General features: G+C 46.3%; 1 protein-coding gene across 2 annotated transcripts in view; it reads right to left on the reverse strand.

The window, feature by feature from the left end:
* The window catches only part of WDR7 (WD repeat domain 7), a 363,534-nt gene that overhangs the window by 232,016 nt on the left and 116,343 nt on the right, over window positions 1–15,175 (reverse strand). The gene's annotated exons all lie outside the window — the stretch shown is intronic.

Consider the following 15,175-nt stretch of genomic DNA (forward strand, 5'->3'; position numbering starts at 1 on the left):
GTAGATAGAGCTGGTAAGTGCAGCGAATGGTAACCAGTTCCATCCACTACAATGGAGCTGAGCTGCGTAATTCCAGCACCAGAGATTGGCGGGAGTGCAGGGTTTGAGATCCCGGACGATCCTGCAGACCAGGCCGTCAGTAAATTCTGCACCACCCCATTAGGTTGCCTATACACAAGATAAAAGTCAGCCAAAATGACCAATGTCAGCCAACCATTGTGCCAAAAATGTGATCAGGCAACTAAGAAAATATTTGAATTAATTTGTGGGTTTGAGCCTCAGCAGTTATGCCTGCAAATCCGCAGTGTCTGTCCCATGTGGGCAAACCTTAAGACAGATGTCCAGGCGAACCTAGACATAACCCGATCTGCACTCATTCACCATGAATGAGTGGAGCATTGGAGCTTTTTACACTCCCCGTTGCCTGTTTGTTTACAGTTGGACACTGTTAGGCGGGGGCTTCCACCTAGCAGTGATCTCGGTGACGTCTCTGCCTCTGACAGGCGGTCTTTAGCGCTGCCCTAGCCTGTAAAAACAGGTTAGGGCAGCGCTAACGACCACCCATTAGTGTCAGTAACGTCACCGGGCTCACTGCTAGATGGAAGCCTCCGTCTAGCATACCCATGGAGAGCCCGTTACGTCACCGGATCTCAAGAAAATTCCCTTGCCCTGCGCCAATAAAAAGTTCCGATGCTCCACTCATTCATGGTGACCGAGTGCAGATCGGGTTGTGACAACCCCTTTAAAGTACCACTCCCACAAAAATGTTCATTCTCTGACCTGTTATAAAGGTGCATGATGTGAACTGTAGTTAGGGTCATCTTCTTACCAGTGACTGTACTTGTGAGTTATAACCTCCCTTCTGATCCTCAGCTGTGTCATGTGACCAGCGCTCTGACTCTCCAAATCACACAGCATCTTGTGTGTGGACAGGAAGCCAGTTTCTCTATGTATTCCTATGGGAGCCTCAATGTCAGTCTCATAGGAATGAATAGAGAAGTAACGGACTTCCTGTCCTGTGTCAGTTGGAGATCAGAGTGCTGGTCACATGACACAGCTGAGGATCAGAAAGGAGGGGATAACTCACAAAAACTCGTAAGAAGTTTACCTTCACTACAGATTTCATCATGTACCTTTCTAGTGGGCCAGAGAATGAAGATTTTTGTGGGAGTGCTACTTTAAAGGGGTTTTCCAGGAATAATGACTTTTTATTTAATGCCTGCAGCCTGCACGCTTATCTGCTCCCCACCACTCCGTTCTCCATGATGGATCCAGGTTCTAGTCCCCACAGTGTTTACATCCAGCAGTGCATGGGCATGGTCACATGCTCTGCTGCAGCCAATGACTGGCTTCAGTGGTGATGTGTCACTTGTGGCCACGTCACAGCTGAAGCCAGTTATTGGCTGCAGCAAAGCATGCGACCATGCACATGCTCCACCGGATGTAACCAGTGTGGGGACCAGGACATGAACACAGCGGAGGCAGCATGGAGGACTGGAGCGGTAGGGAGCAGGTAAGTGTGCATTTACTGTTTATGGAAGCAGACTGCATGCATTAGAAAGAAATGTAATTATTTGTGGAAAACCACTTTAATGGGGCACATTCTGTCTCGGTTTCTAGGGGAGCCAACATATACGCTGGTTTGGACTAGATCAGTCCTCCCCCCCCCCCCCCACAACAAGGTGCTGAAAGGGGCTACCAGCGGGACCCCATGGAATCAGCTGTCATTGCCACAGAATTGCTTAGCAAATCATTTTGCCGTCCATTGCAATGCATGGACAAGCTGTGTCTTCTGAAGGAAGTCTCTCTTGGTTGCAGCTATTTGCTCAGGTTAAAAGATGAAAGGTCTGGAGATCCATCCAAAATGTACTTCCAGAACTGGCTACGGGTAAAGTTGGCAGCATCTGCCTCCTTCACACGAGAGTCCGGCCAAGAAAAGCAGCAGACCAGCGGCCCATTGTGTAGAGTTTATCTCCAGCTGGAGTGTGGCACCGGCGTCTACCGAGATTACACTTGAAAGAGATCGCACCCCGGGATAAAGAGACAGATAGGAAAGGTCATGGGTTTATCAGCGGCAGCACATGCAGAGGGTGGGTTCAGAGGAGCGGCTGATCCTGCCGATACATTTATAATGAAGGCCAGTAGTAACTGGATCGCACACAAGACAATGCACCTTCACCACACACTGCTCTAGGAGAAGTCACATCTTCAAGTTTTGGAAAATAATTTTTGGGAGCTAATATTTAAAAAAATATATAAACTTCTTGATGTCTGTTACCTAATGTAGGGCAGTGACTAACCACGGCAATGATGGAGGAACCACAGGCAAGCACGTGAGACGTTCACAGTGGAGAATGGGTTAAGTATGGAGAAGAAAATCTAAAATGTTGGAGCCACCGTTACATCTACATTTGCTGCTTTTCTACGCCTTACAAAAGAGCCAAATTTTTAAAATCTTTGCATTGACAAAGACTCATGAAGGCTTGACTTTCTGTGGGACTAGTTGTATTTTTTAATGCCACCATTCAATATTCCAATCTCGCTGTGTTTTCTATTTTATTTTTTTCATTGTGTGGTAAAAATGACAACTTAGTTTTATTCCGCAGGGCAGTACAATTGCCACCATAATAAAATATTTTCAAAAAAAATATAAAAAAGAAAAACCTTTAAAAAAGGAAAATCAAATGATACTTGGTGTCACCATATTCTGACAGCCATAACATTTTTCTTTATCTTTTATTAAAGGTGTTTTCCGAGACTTTAAAGGGGTTCTGCACTTGGTTTTAACTAATGATCTATCCTCAGCATCTGACCGGCGGGGGTTCGAGCAGCGTCGCGGCCTTCTCACTGTTTACCGCAGGCCCAGTGACGTCACAACTTGTATCAACTGGCCTGGACGGGGCTGAGCTCCATTCAAGTGAACAGAGCTTAGCCGCGTCCAGGTCATTGATACAAGTCGTGACGTCACTGGGCCGGCGGCAAACAGTGAGAAAGCCGCGCCGCTGCTGGAGCGCCGATGCCTTCTCAAACAGCTGATCGGCGGGGGTCCCGGGTGTCGGACCCCCGCCGATCAGAAGCTGATGCTCTATCCAGAGAATAGATCATCAATTAAAACAAACTGTAGAACCCCTTTAATACCGATGGCCTAGGTCCTACTCCTCAGTATCTGATCGGTGGGAGTCCGACACCCAGGTCCCCTGCCGATCAACTGTTTGAGAAGGCGCTGATGCCGCGGCCTTCTCTCAGCTTTTCCTAGACCAGGGGTCAGCAACCTCCGGCACTCCAGCTGCTGTGAAACTACAATTCCCAGCATTCACACAGGCTCAGCTGCTCTCCTGCAACTCCTACAGAAGTGAACGGAGTAATCTGGGAGTTGTAGTTTCAGAACAGCTGCAGTGCTGAAGGTTGCCGATCCCTGTCCTAGGCCATGTGACGACACGTTCAACGGTCACATGACCTAGGAGCAGCTTAGCCCCATAGAAGTGAATGGGGCTGAGCGCGATACCAAGCATGACCACTATACAATGTACGGCGCTGTGCTTGATGAGAAAGGAGAAGGCTCTGGCTCCCACAGGAGTGTGTGTGCCTTCTCATACAGCTGATCGGCGGGGGTCCCATGTTGGACCCCCACCGATCAAGTAAAAAAAAATAAAAAATCGACAAATTAAATTTGTAACTGACATTGCAAAATTTAGATGTGGCAATACCAACTATGGAGATTTATTTTTGATATTTTAAAAACTCTATTACTTATTGTTAGTTTTTTGCTTGTTTTTTAGTCCCTGTATGGGACTGCAATCACTATTTACAATACCTTTATACCTGTGGCGTCATCCTATGACACCCTGTGCATGTATCAGCGGAGGGCAGGGATTGACTACAGCAACTACATATGACCCATGTCCTATCACTGCTCGTGGCAGGGTGTGATGGGTGCATTAATCTAGCAGGCCAAGGTCCCTGGCTACCATCGCAGCCACATCACATGCCAATAAACCTTGTTCACTTTTGTCAAAGGTGGCATTAAAGGTGCAAAGCTGAAAAAGTCACAATGTTTTTGAAGAATGCCAGTTGTGCAAAAACTTGTGACTTTTGTAGTATGGCAGGAAACTGATGAACATCCTTTGATAAATCCTCCACAAATGTGTTATGGCCAATAGAGAAAATTTTTATAAAATTTTGGAACCATGTAAATATTGATTATTGTAAAAAAACAAAAACAAAAAAAGAAAAACGGTTGGGGTTCCCATTTGATTGAACATTCAGGGGTCCGAAGCTTGATTAGCACAATGAAGAGGCTGCGGTCCTCCTGTGGGTGTCCCCTCTATAGGTAATACAGACACAGTGACTTACCTGGATGAGCAGCACAGCGAATGAGACGAGCCACCTCTGCAGACAAGCTCAATCGCTGTGCCGATTGCGGGGGCCCGGAGGGATGTACTCGCACCTGTACAACCTCTTTCATATCACACTGAGGCCCAGCTGCATCCCACTTTCAATGACTTCCCTAAGGATAGGCCAAGGGGTTGTCTATGAATTAAGCAAGTACTACCAAGCACAGCGCCGTACACTGTATAGTGGCTGTGCTTGGTATTGCAGGTCAATAAAATTCACATGAATAGGACGGAGCTGTTGAAAGGCCATTATGGACATGACGTCACAGGCCTGGGAAGTGGCCGCAGCACTGGCTGAAGCACCACAGCCCCTTCCAAAAGGTGATCAGCAAGGGTTCTGGAGATGGTCCCCCATGGATCTGATAATGATGTACTCTCCTGAGGATAGGTCATCAATACTTAAAAGGGGTTCTCTGGGAATGAAGAAAATGAAAATACTTAAATAGTACTTTATTATAAATATATTCCCAAATACCTTTCATTAGTTATAATGGCTCATTTTGTCTAGGGAGCAATTATGAGGAGAAATAAAATGGCCGCTGTCATATTAGTGCAAACAAAACCTGTCCTAATCACACAGGAGGACATGATACTTTACAAAACTGAGGTAAAGCGCTCTCTCATCCTCCTCTCCTACTGGTCAGGAATTATAATCCTGAGTGCAGATGATCTTTAGCTGAGTCTCTGTAGGAATAGTGTTCATGAAGAGACATGAAGTACAGAGAGGACTGACAGGACAGACTGTGGTAATGGAGACTGCACCTACACCCTCGTCTCTGTACTTCATGTCTCTTCATGAACTCTATTCCCATAGAGATTCAGCTGAAGATCTTATCATCTGTATTCAGGATCATAATCCCTGACAAGTAGAGCAGAGAGGAGGATGAGGCGGCTCTTTAGCTCAGTGTTGTGTAGTAACTCGTCCTCCTGTGTGATTAGGACAGGTTTTGTGTCAACTAATAGGATGGTGGTCATTTTATTTCTCCTAATGATTGCTCCCCAGACAAAACAAGCCATTATAACTATTGAAAGGTATTTGGGAATATATTTATAATAAAGTATAAATTTAAGTATTTTCATTTTCTTAATTCCTGGACAACCCCTTTAAGTCCTATACAACCCCTTTAAAGGGCTTGTCCAGAATTTACAAAAAAAAATGTGGCTTCATTGTTCCTAAAACAGCGCTATACCTGCCCACAATATGCGTCTTTTATTGCAATTCTGTAGTGAATGTGACTGAGCTGCAACACCACACACAACCTGTGGATAGTTGGGGCCTTGTTTTCGGAAAAAAGAAGCAATATTTTTCTAATCCTGATCATCCTGTTTTGGGGAACATTTGAAATGGTTTTACATTGTTAAAGGGGTTATCTCATCTTAGACATTGGTGGCATTTAGCTAGTCACCAATGTCAGTTAGGTGCAGATCCCCCCTCCAAAACAGGACCCCCGATGTGGGCAGAGAGCAGCTGCACATGCGCGACCACCATCTATACATCTATGGGACTGTCGAAAATAGCCGAGCACTGCTGCGGGTCCCTTTCTGACATTGGTGACATATCCTAGCGATATGCCACCAATGTCTAAGATGAGACAACCCCTTTCAATATAATATGATCCTCAACCTCCTTTAAAGGGATTCTGCACTTTGTTTAAACTGATGATCTATCCTCTGGATAGATCAGCATCTGATCGGCGGGGGTCTGACACCCGGGACCCCCGCCGATCAGCTGTTTGAGAAGACCGAGGCGCTGGCAGTAGCGCCACGACGTTCTCGCTGTTTACCGCAGGCCCAGTGACGTCACGACTAGTATCAAATTGCCTGGGCGGGGCTAAGCTCCATTCAAGTGAACGGAGCTTAGCCCCGCCCAGGCAAGTTGATACTAGTCGTGATGTCACTGGGCCAGCGGTAAAGAGTGAGAAGGCCGCAGCGCTGCTATAGCGCCGCTGCCTTCTCAAACAGCTGATCGGCGGGGGTCCCGGGTGTCGGACCCCCGCCGATCAGAAGCTGATCGTACCCTCTGGTGCAGTTTTGTTGCATAATTCATAGCGTAAAGGTGGAGTGTTTGTCGCAGACACCCTCTTGTAGCGCAAAGGGTGAAATTCACGGTGGAAACCTGCAGCATAAATGGTTACGCTTTATAATCCGCACCACCGGGTCAAGTTATGTGCAGATTCCATCGCAGAAATTTTCAGCATTATGTGGATCAGATCTTTTAAAATCTTATCCACTTTGCTGCTGCTGTAAGACGTTGCGGATTTTGCTCACGAAATTCCACATCCACCACGTGTGACTGTACCCTTCTCTACATCAAGGTCCTATTTCAAACTTGAACAATCACACCCCTATAAAGTAGTGATGGGGGGGGGGGGCAGAGAATTCTCTGGTCTTTCTGTCTCTGTTCACATTGAGGAACGTACAATCAATCGGAAGTGGCTGAAAACAGGGAACAAAAGACTATAATGAACAGCACAACGAAACGGAGATCAGACAAGACTTCAGGTTTACTGTCACTTTAAAAAAAAAACAGCAAATAACACAAATAACAGGAAACACTGTACACGTAATAAAAAGCCATGACAACACACAAAGAAGAGAAATAAAGAGACCAGTGGTTAGAAGAGAAGAAAGCAGGAGAAAGAGGCAAAATACCTTCATTGACTGAGAAACAGGAATGCAAAGTGCGATCAGACCCAGAGGGATCGGAGTCAGCGCGAGCGGAAGCATCAGGCGCAACAGCTTTCAGAGGAAACAAGAGAAGAGACAGGAGAAAGTGAGCCACAGTCAGAACAGATCAGTATACAAAGCAGGACAAAGCTTATAGAGAGGAAGAAGAGACAGGCAGATCTCAGCGATGCAGGACCGACAGACAGCGAGAGCGCGAGAGAAAACATCCAGCACACAACACACCCTGGACAGTCCTGTGCTTAAAGGGGATGTCTCAACGCATTTCATTTTACCTTGAATCTATTAGATCCCCAGCAAATTCACTAATAAACCACGAACAGTGGCCCAGATTTTACTAATCAATCTAAAAAGTGGCACAATTTGGCGCATCTAAGGTTTTATACACCTTTTTCCAACAAGGGGTGGGGCTTAGTGGAAAGGGGCAGGATCTAAGATGCGCCATTCCGTGCCAAAAATCTGCTTCAAAATCAGCCAATCAATAGTTAGTATAGAGTTGGAGAAAAGGGTCTATCCCTGCACCGGATTTAGGGTCCGGCCGGAGGCACTATGGTAAATCTGGTGCAGGTCTAACCATCTTTAGGGTTAAGTAAATCTGGGCTGATGCCTTGCAGGTCTAGTTCAGTTGAATATGATACCTTTAACTTGCAGATCGGTTGCTTCAGTCTGGAGACAAAGTACTTTTAATCCATATGCAAATGAGCAGTTAAGTGCACCAAGGGCGGGCCCAAGCCACTCTGTGCACCCTTGCTGCTTGTGAAAATGTAATTACGTCTGCCTGGTCCTGTCAATCAAAGTGCAAAGCAGTAGAGCCTCTAGGTGTAATGGTTACGCCCCCATTGCTCCTAGAGGCTCATTTGCATATATTAACACATCATTTTTCTCAGCAATGAGGGCACATATGAACATGGGACCAACACAGACGTCTTCAGCTGCCAAGTGCACATGTAACAGGTCAGACAGGATAGGGGATAAATAAAAGATCAGTGGGCATCCTAATGCTGGGACCCCCACCTACCATGAGAACAGGGACCCGAACCCCTCAGCCCTGGCATGGATCAGAGTCCCGGGATCCCTGCCAATCAGCTGTTTGAAGGAGCTGCTGCACCCAGAAACAATCATTTGGGATGCTGGCTTAAGTTTGAATGCGGTCCACATTTCGTGGTACCTGGTTAGTGCAGTGCTGCTCCTATCCTACTATGCAGTAACCAGCTCCATACTGTATACAGAGGGAGGAGCTGTGTTGTTGCTGCCCCTGAGCTTCCCCGAATCAACTGGGTGATGGACCGCCGCCGATCAGATATTGATGGCAGATCCTTAGATCAACAGTAAAATCGTGGACAACCCCTTTACTGATATAATCAGTCAATTAAAGGGATTGCAGATCCTTAAATCTCAGGCCCCTGGAGGGTGGACCAGCACGATCACAAAGTGAACGGATATCCTAGCAGGGACGGATTAAGAACTTAAAGTGACCCAAATGTTGAAGCCAGGGCAACACAAGTAGGCAGGGTCAGCAATACCATCGTGCAGCACAAAATACCACATGTCCATCTGCGGTGGTCATCAATAAGCAGCACGTTCTGTCCTCCTCCAGTTGTCTCTAATTGAGATATGGCGCCATCGGCTCCTGTGCCCCACTACAGTATTTAACTGTATCACCGTCCTGAGGATAGCCATACAAATGAATTCAGGAAGGTACATAAGCATTAATTACCGCTGAGAGCCTCAGATCATAATGTACCTGGCCAGCGGCAGTAAGGGGGACTAGGGTGGCCACCTGGGCATCGACCCACCAGGAAATTTACCTGCAGGGTCTATGGCCAGTCTACCCATTATAAAAAACGACTTTGTACCTTTAATAATGGGATCCACTACTGGGTCGGAAAAAATAGAGCTCCCTGCAGTCCTACTAACAGAACGGACATCAGTCTTCTCACATGGGGTCATATGGGTGCCCGACATGTTGGATCCCGATGACAATTTCTTTAAAAATTGGAAAGTTCTCCGTTTGACTAATAAGCGGTAATTGGGGACACATGCAATAGGAAGGGATGCAAAAACTTTTCCACAGCGCTCTGTCTCACTGGGCGTCCCGTTGCTTTCTGCATAAATAATAGCGCCCCTCTCCACCCTCACCAGCGGTATTTGCCATGTGCCAGTGGAAATAAAGAGAAGTGTGGTGTCAGCGGTGGCGGGGCGGGCAGCCATTACCATATGAAAGGGGACGAGGCCCTTAAGACTCGCACATTGTATAACTGGAGGTCAGTGTTAAGATTTAGAGGTCACTGCTCCACACTTGCTTCATTACCATGTGTCATGCACGACCGCCTCCCGCAGAATGACGCCGCAGCCGCTTTCCTGCGCAAGTTAAACAATGTTTTGTCGGGCGGCGTGTTTGCCTTTCATGCAGTTAACAGTCGCCCCGGGGGCATCTGCACGAGGACGATCTGTTTGATAATGCGATGCAAATGTAGCCTAATGTCAGGCAGGCACGTGCGAGGGGGGCGAGGTGGCACCTTGGCTTTAAGCAGAACAAACAAGGGCTTAATTCCGAGGACGGCTGACATTTGCATTCAGCCTCTCGACATAATAGGAATGTGCATTGTGAATATGGATGCCTTTCAGGCCGAATTACTGCAACATGAACCGGGAAGGGGGGTCTGAAAAGCTGGGGCCATTATCTCTGGTTACTATTTAAATAGCATCCTGGGCTCTCATTAGCAGGAACACATTGTGCCCCCTGCACCATTCCCGAACAGGCAGGAGGGGAAATTAGATGCCATAAATAAGGCCCGAGGAAGATGTCGGCATGTCTAACGGAGCAAAACTATTTCTTTTGTTAGGTTTGACTATAATTATTTTACTTTTTTGGTGGGGGAAGAAAAGTGTACCCCATAAGAAGACCACACACCAAACTGTCAGGATATAATATAATAACTTTTTTTTTTTTTTTTAAGGGGTTGTACAAGATTATTTATTGATAATCGATTTTTATTGAGTTTTTAAACTAATCCCTGCAGTAAAATATCTAAACTTAACGTCAGTAGACGCCGAACTAACTGGAGAATGACTGACAATGACCGTATTCGAGACAATGCCCAATAAGTATAAAGCTAAATAACTCAAAAGTCAACAGATTAAACAACTGTAAGGCCTAACTGAGCCTATAGCACTTAGAAAGGAGCTATATAGATGTGAGGAGCCATAATGAGGTCCCCGTCATCCAGGGTTCGCTGTTTTCAAACAGCGCATAGTTGGAGTTGGAGTTGAAGAACTAGTTTCAGCCACAGAGTTCCAATAGTCCCTCTCAAGTATTCCGGGAATCGTGGTCCATCTGGCTCCCTGGTAAGCTCCCGGCGTCGTTGGTTCTTCTTGTCCTGGGACCTCGAGGACTTGATCGCGGCACGATCAGAGGGATGGGGTTCCAGTCTGGTAAAGAAACTGAGGGGAGAGCCAGGCTGGATAGGAAATCCGGTAGGTCTTCTGGATCTTGTAATATATATATATATCTCTTCCCATCTTTGCGGACCAATAGGTGAAGAGGGAAGCCCAGGTATAAAGGGAGTCTTGTATCCTTAAAATGCCCAGGAGAGGTCGTTAAGCTTTGCGCTGGGTGAGAGTAGAGCGAGAAAGATCTGGCAGAATTTGCACTTGAGCTCCGTGGACATCTCAGTGAGCCACATTTCTTCATGGTCATCATGATCTCTGCTTTAACTGTATAATAATGCAGGCGGCATATGACATCTCTGGGTTTATTCGGGTCAGGATTTGCTGGGCCCAGGGCACAATGAGCTCGTCTTTTACAGGCCTACTCAAAATGGCGCCAAAAAGTGCTTGTAAAGTGTGGTTTCCAGTCTTTCCACGTATTTCTCCATGTCCTGCCTTGTAGGAAGCCAGTGCATATATGCCATCCAGTCAGAGGGGTCTTGAGTGGCAGGAATAGCGGCTTCCCCCTGAGGCGACTTCTGCGGATTCTCTTCTACCTCTCCCATACCATCCCTCATGGAGGTGGTGAGTACGGCCTTGCAGAGGGCTGTTCGGGGCGAGGCATAGTTGGAGTAGGGAGGGTATCCCCGTCGGTCCAGGAGTCTGGTATGGCGAATGGGGAATGTCTTAGACTCACTATGTGATCCGCTGTAGGCGAGGTCCTTTCTTCCGAGAGGAGTGCAGGGGAGCCAGGGATGAAGGGAAGTGTGTTTGGGTTGCGGCCTCGCTGGTCTGTATGGCCGAAAAATCGTCTCAGGTCGCCCCGTCCGGCGGGGAAACCAGGATTAGGCTGATCGGGGACAGTTCCCCTTCTCCTCCTCATCATTGGAGCCGTGGATAAGCTGTCTAGTTAGGCTCTGCTGAACGAACTGGTGGCCGCGTGGCAGGAGCTCGACGAAGATGCGTGCTCACTCCGCCATTGCCAGGCCACGTCCCCTTAAAGGGGTTGTACAAGATTTGACCAGAAACAGCGCCACACCTGCCCAGCGGTTGTGTGTGGTACTGCAGCTTATCCCACTCAATATAGCTAAGCTGCAATACAATGCACAACCCACGAACAGGTGTTGGCGCCATTTATGGACCAAAGCAGCCATGTTTTTCTAAGCCTGTACAGCTCGGAACTCCCAATTTTCCTGATTCTGAGTGAAATTTAATAGGGACTGTCCATTGACAATCACCAGGTGTCTGGATAGTTTGAATACGGAAATTAGTAAATCTTCTTACTACAGTGGAATGATAAACGCTGCACGGTTTGTCCAGATTTCAGCCCCCCTTCTGCAGCTACACTTCCGTATTCGCTCTAGTGCAGACTGGGAGATTTCTAAGCCTCTCTGTGTTGGCGAATATTCACTTTAATTTTAACATTTAAGTTTTTTTAGATTTTTTACAAAAATCTGATTAGTAAGGCAGCCATCGCCTTGCCAACCCTCCATCCCCTGCACTGCCTTAACAAATGTGCTTTGTAATGGGCTGATTGGGAAGACTGCCCAATGTATACCTCCATCACAAGGGCCACTGCATACGGTAGGTATATGCTGCCCCCTGTCCCGAACGGTAAAAAACAAAAACAAAACCTGTACAGCTCAGTATACGGTTTTTTTTCTATCATTTCTATTATGGGGCCGGCTGTGTGTGTGTTCTGCAATTGTGGACCGCACATGGCCGGCCCTACGATACAAATGCCTATTCTTGTCTGCAATTAAGAATAGGACTTGCTCTATCTTTATTGCGGGGCCATAGAACGGTGTGCTGAGATGCGGCACACCGGACCAACATGGTGCAGTTGAAATTAATGGGTCCGCATCGGTTCCGCTAAATTGTGAAATGGCTGCGGACACAAACATACAGTCGTGTGAATGAGCCCCAAAGTAAACACAACTGTAGGGGTCTGACGCAGGTGCACAGAGCCTTATATACTGCACTGCTAGCACCCAGGCTATAAGCCTGGTAATAGTCTTGCCAATTTGTCATTCCGCATCTCAACCTATGTTATTAATCAGATTTTTCTAAAAATGAAGGTCCTATTCATCATTATTAGGACATCTACAGTCACTTAAAGGGGACTCAGCTATTTTTAACAGCCCCATTGACATTGAGTGTCACGCTGAACCGATCGTCGCCTGAACCCCCTCTTCACTGCGGTCGTATAGTAAGTGGGACAGTGAGACCCCCGGGAACCAATATAACGTGTGAATAGCCGGCAGTGCACCTCCAGACTCCGGTTCTCCAGTAAGTAACGCTCCAGGTATACAGCTAATCAATCATTCATCATCTCTGTGTAGAACATCCTGTAAAATGCTGATGACACAGTTAAATGTCACATCTTCAAAAATATCTGTGCAAAACATAAACGTAGACGCGTGCGCAGGCGAGTATATTACAGGGGTTGTGGAGTGCTGCAATACTTATGACCTAGGTCATCAACACCACATTGGTGAGGGACTTCTGGTACCCCCGTCGATCGTATGTTTAAAGAGGTAACTGCAATCGTGCGCCGCTTCCTCTTCAAAATTCCTGCGCGCCGTCTCCTTTGCAGCAGTGGTTCAGTGTAATCAACTGCCCCGTCCCATTCAAGTGAATGTATTGCAATTACACCGCGTCGTCCTTACAAAGGAGACGACGCGCAGGAATTTTGAAGAGGAAGCAGCACTGATTGGTGGGGGTGCCGGGAGTCGGACCTCCGGCGATCTGATGTTGATGACCTATAATAAGGATAGGTCATCAATGTTGCAGCACTGTACAACCCATTTTAAGTAAAGCAGTCATCTCCCTGCTCCACTGTAAAGTCATCTCCACTGCTCCATTGTATAGTGTACACACTATACAATGGAGCAAAGAGCCAGCGATGGTACGGCAGTGGCGGAGAGAAAGGGTCTGTGGCTCTCGACCAGGTGCAATGGGACCCTTCTAGGAGCGTATTGCATTTAGTGTAAAGCAAAAAATTTGTGATCGAGTCTAGAGTAATAGAAAACTTAAAGGGGCTGTCCATTTTAGAAAACCAGTCTTCATACACGCCATCAGGGGGTTCTGAATTAATAGAGGGGGTTCTCTGTTCAGGATCCTCATCTATTGGTCATGGTGGAGAGAGGACTAGTTCTGTCCAGTATTACACAGACAGCGTATTGATATGAATGGACACTGTGTAATGCTTCATTTCACCTGCAGTGGCGCTGCAGGGAAACTTGACACTTACTACCAGAGTTCCTGACAGATTAAAGATGATCCCTGGAAGCCCAATCGATTGGACACTTTGTGGTCTGCTTGTTGTCAAAGGACCCTTCTAAAAAGTTGAGACTGTCCGAAGGGGAGAACCCCACTAATAACTGTACAACTTTTTGCAAGAGCTCTGCTTGCTCCCAGGGACTGAAACATTCTTCATTCAAGTCTCTTCTTCCAGGCTTAGATTATTTGTGTCTGTCGATTGCAACCTAACCCCACTCACTTTGTTGCGATGCATTCAGCTTTATGCTACTAGAGTCTGAAGCCATACAAGGCGTGTCACAGCTAAAATTGCAACGTAGCCCCAGCCTTAGGTGCGTGCTGTACTGACAGTGCCAGATTGCGTAGGGACACACCCTATCGACATGAGGAATAGTAACACGCACTACGTCGTACATTTCCAGGAGGAATAAAAGAGGAAAATGCAACGCAGAAAAGATTATGCTGAATTGCTATTTCATGGGGAATACAAGTACTGTCTAAAACAGAAACGTCAGGAGGGATGGCCGACTTCTTTAAATGCTATGGACACCTTTTTTTTTTTTTTTTAAGTTCGCATTTTACTCATTTTGGGCTATTCAATGGGTCTTTATTAAAAAATGTTCAGCTGTTTCTGAGATACAGGGGTTAAAAACATTTCCAACCTGTCACTTTCTGGTTTCTTTGAATCCTGTTGAGGCTCATGTGTAGCTCTTATCTCAGATCTCCTGACCTCAAACACTTATTTAAGCCATACTTTTATCAGTTTGATAAGGCGACTTTCACATCTGCTCTTTGGTTTCCAGTTTTGAGATGCGGCACCGGACCAACATAGTTCAGTTTGATGTAACACATTAGGATGCATCTGTTCGATTGGGATGCAGTTGTGTTAAATTGAAACGGAACAAACTGGATCTGTCACTAAAAACAACGTAAGTCAATGGGTGACTAACCCGCTTTTTTAAAATTTATTTTTTAAACAAAAAAAACGGATCCGACACCATTGACTTACATTGTTTTTTAGTGACTGATCCAGTTTGTTCCGTTTCCATGACCAGACACAGAACTGTAGCTTGCAACAGTTTTCTGTCCAGTCACAAAACTGAATGCTGCCGGAACATACCCCATTCCTAATACATTGGCACTAATCAGAACCGTTTTGAGATCCTCTGCCGGATTTCAAAACGGGAATGTCAAAACGCTGATGTGAAAGTAGCCTAAGAATTAAGCTATAATGAGTTTTATGAGGTCAGGAGATCAGAGATAAGAGCCCCACGGGATTAAACTTGGAAATAGACAGATTTTTAACCCCTGTATCTCATAAACAGCTGAACATTTTTAATAAAGACCCATTGAAAAAATTATTTAAAAAATCATTTAAAAAAATATAACCAGAGGGTGTACATAGC

This window comes from Bufo bufo, chromosome 2, assembly GCF_905171765.1.
Source record: "Bufo bufo chromosome 2, aBufBuf1.1, whole genome shotgun sequence".
Taxonomy (NCBI): Eukaryota; Metazoa; Chordata; class Amphibia; order Anura; family Bufonidae; genus Bufo; species Bufo bufo.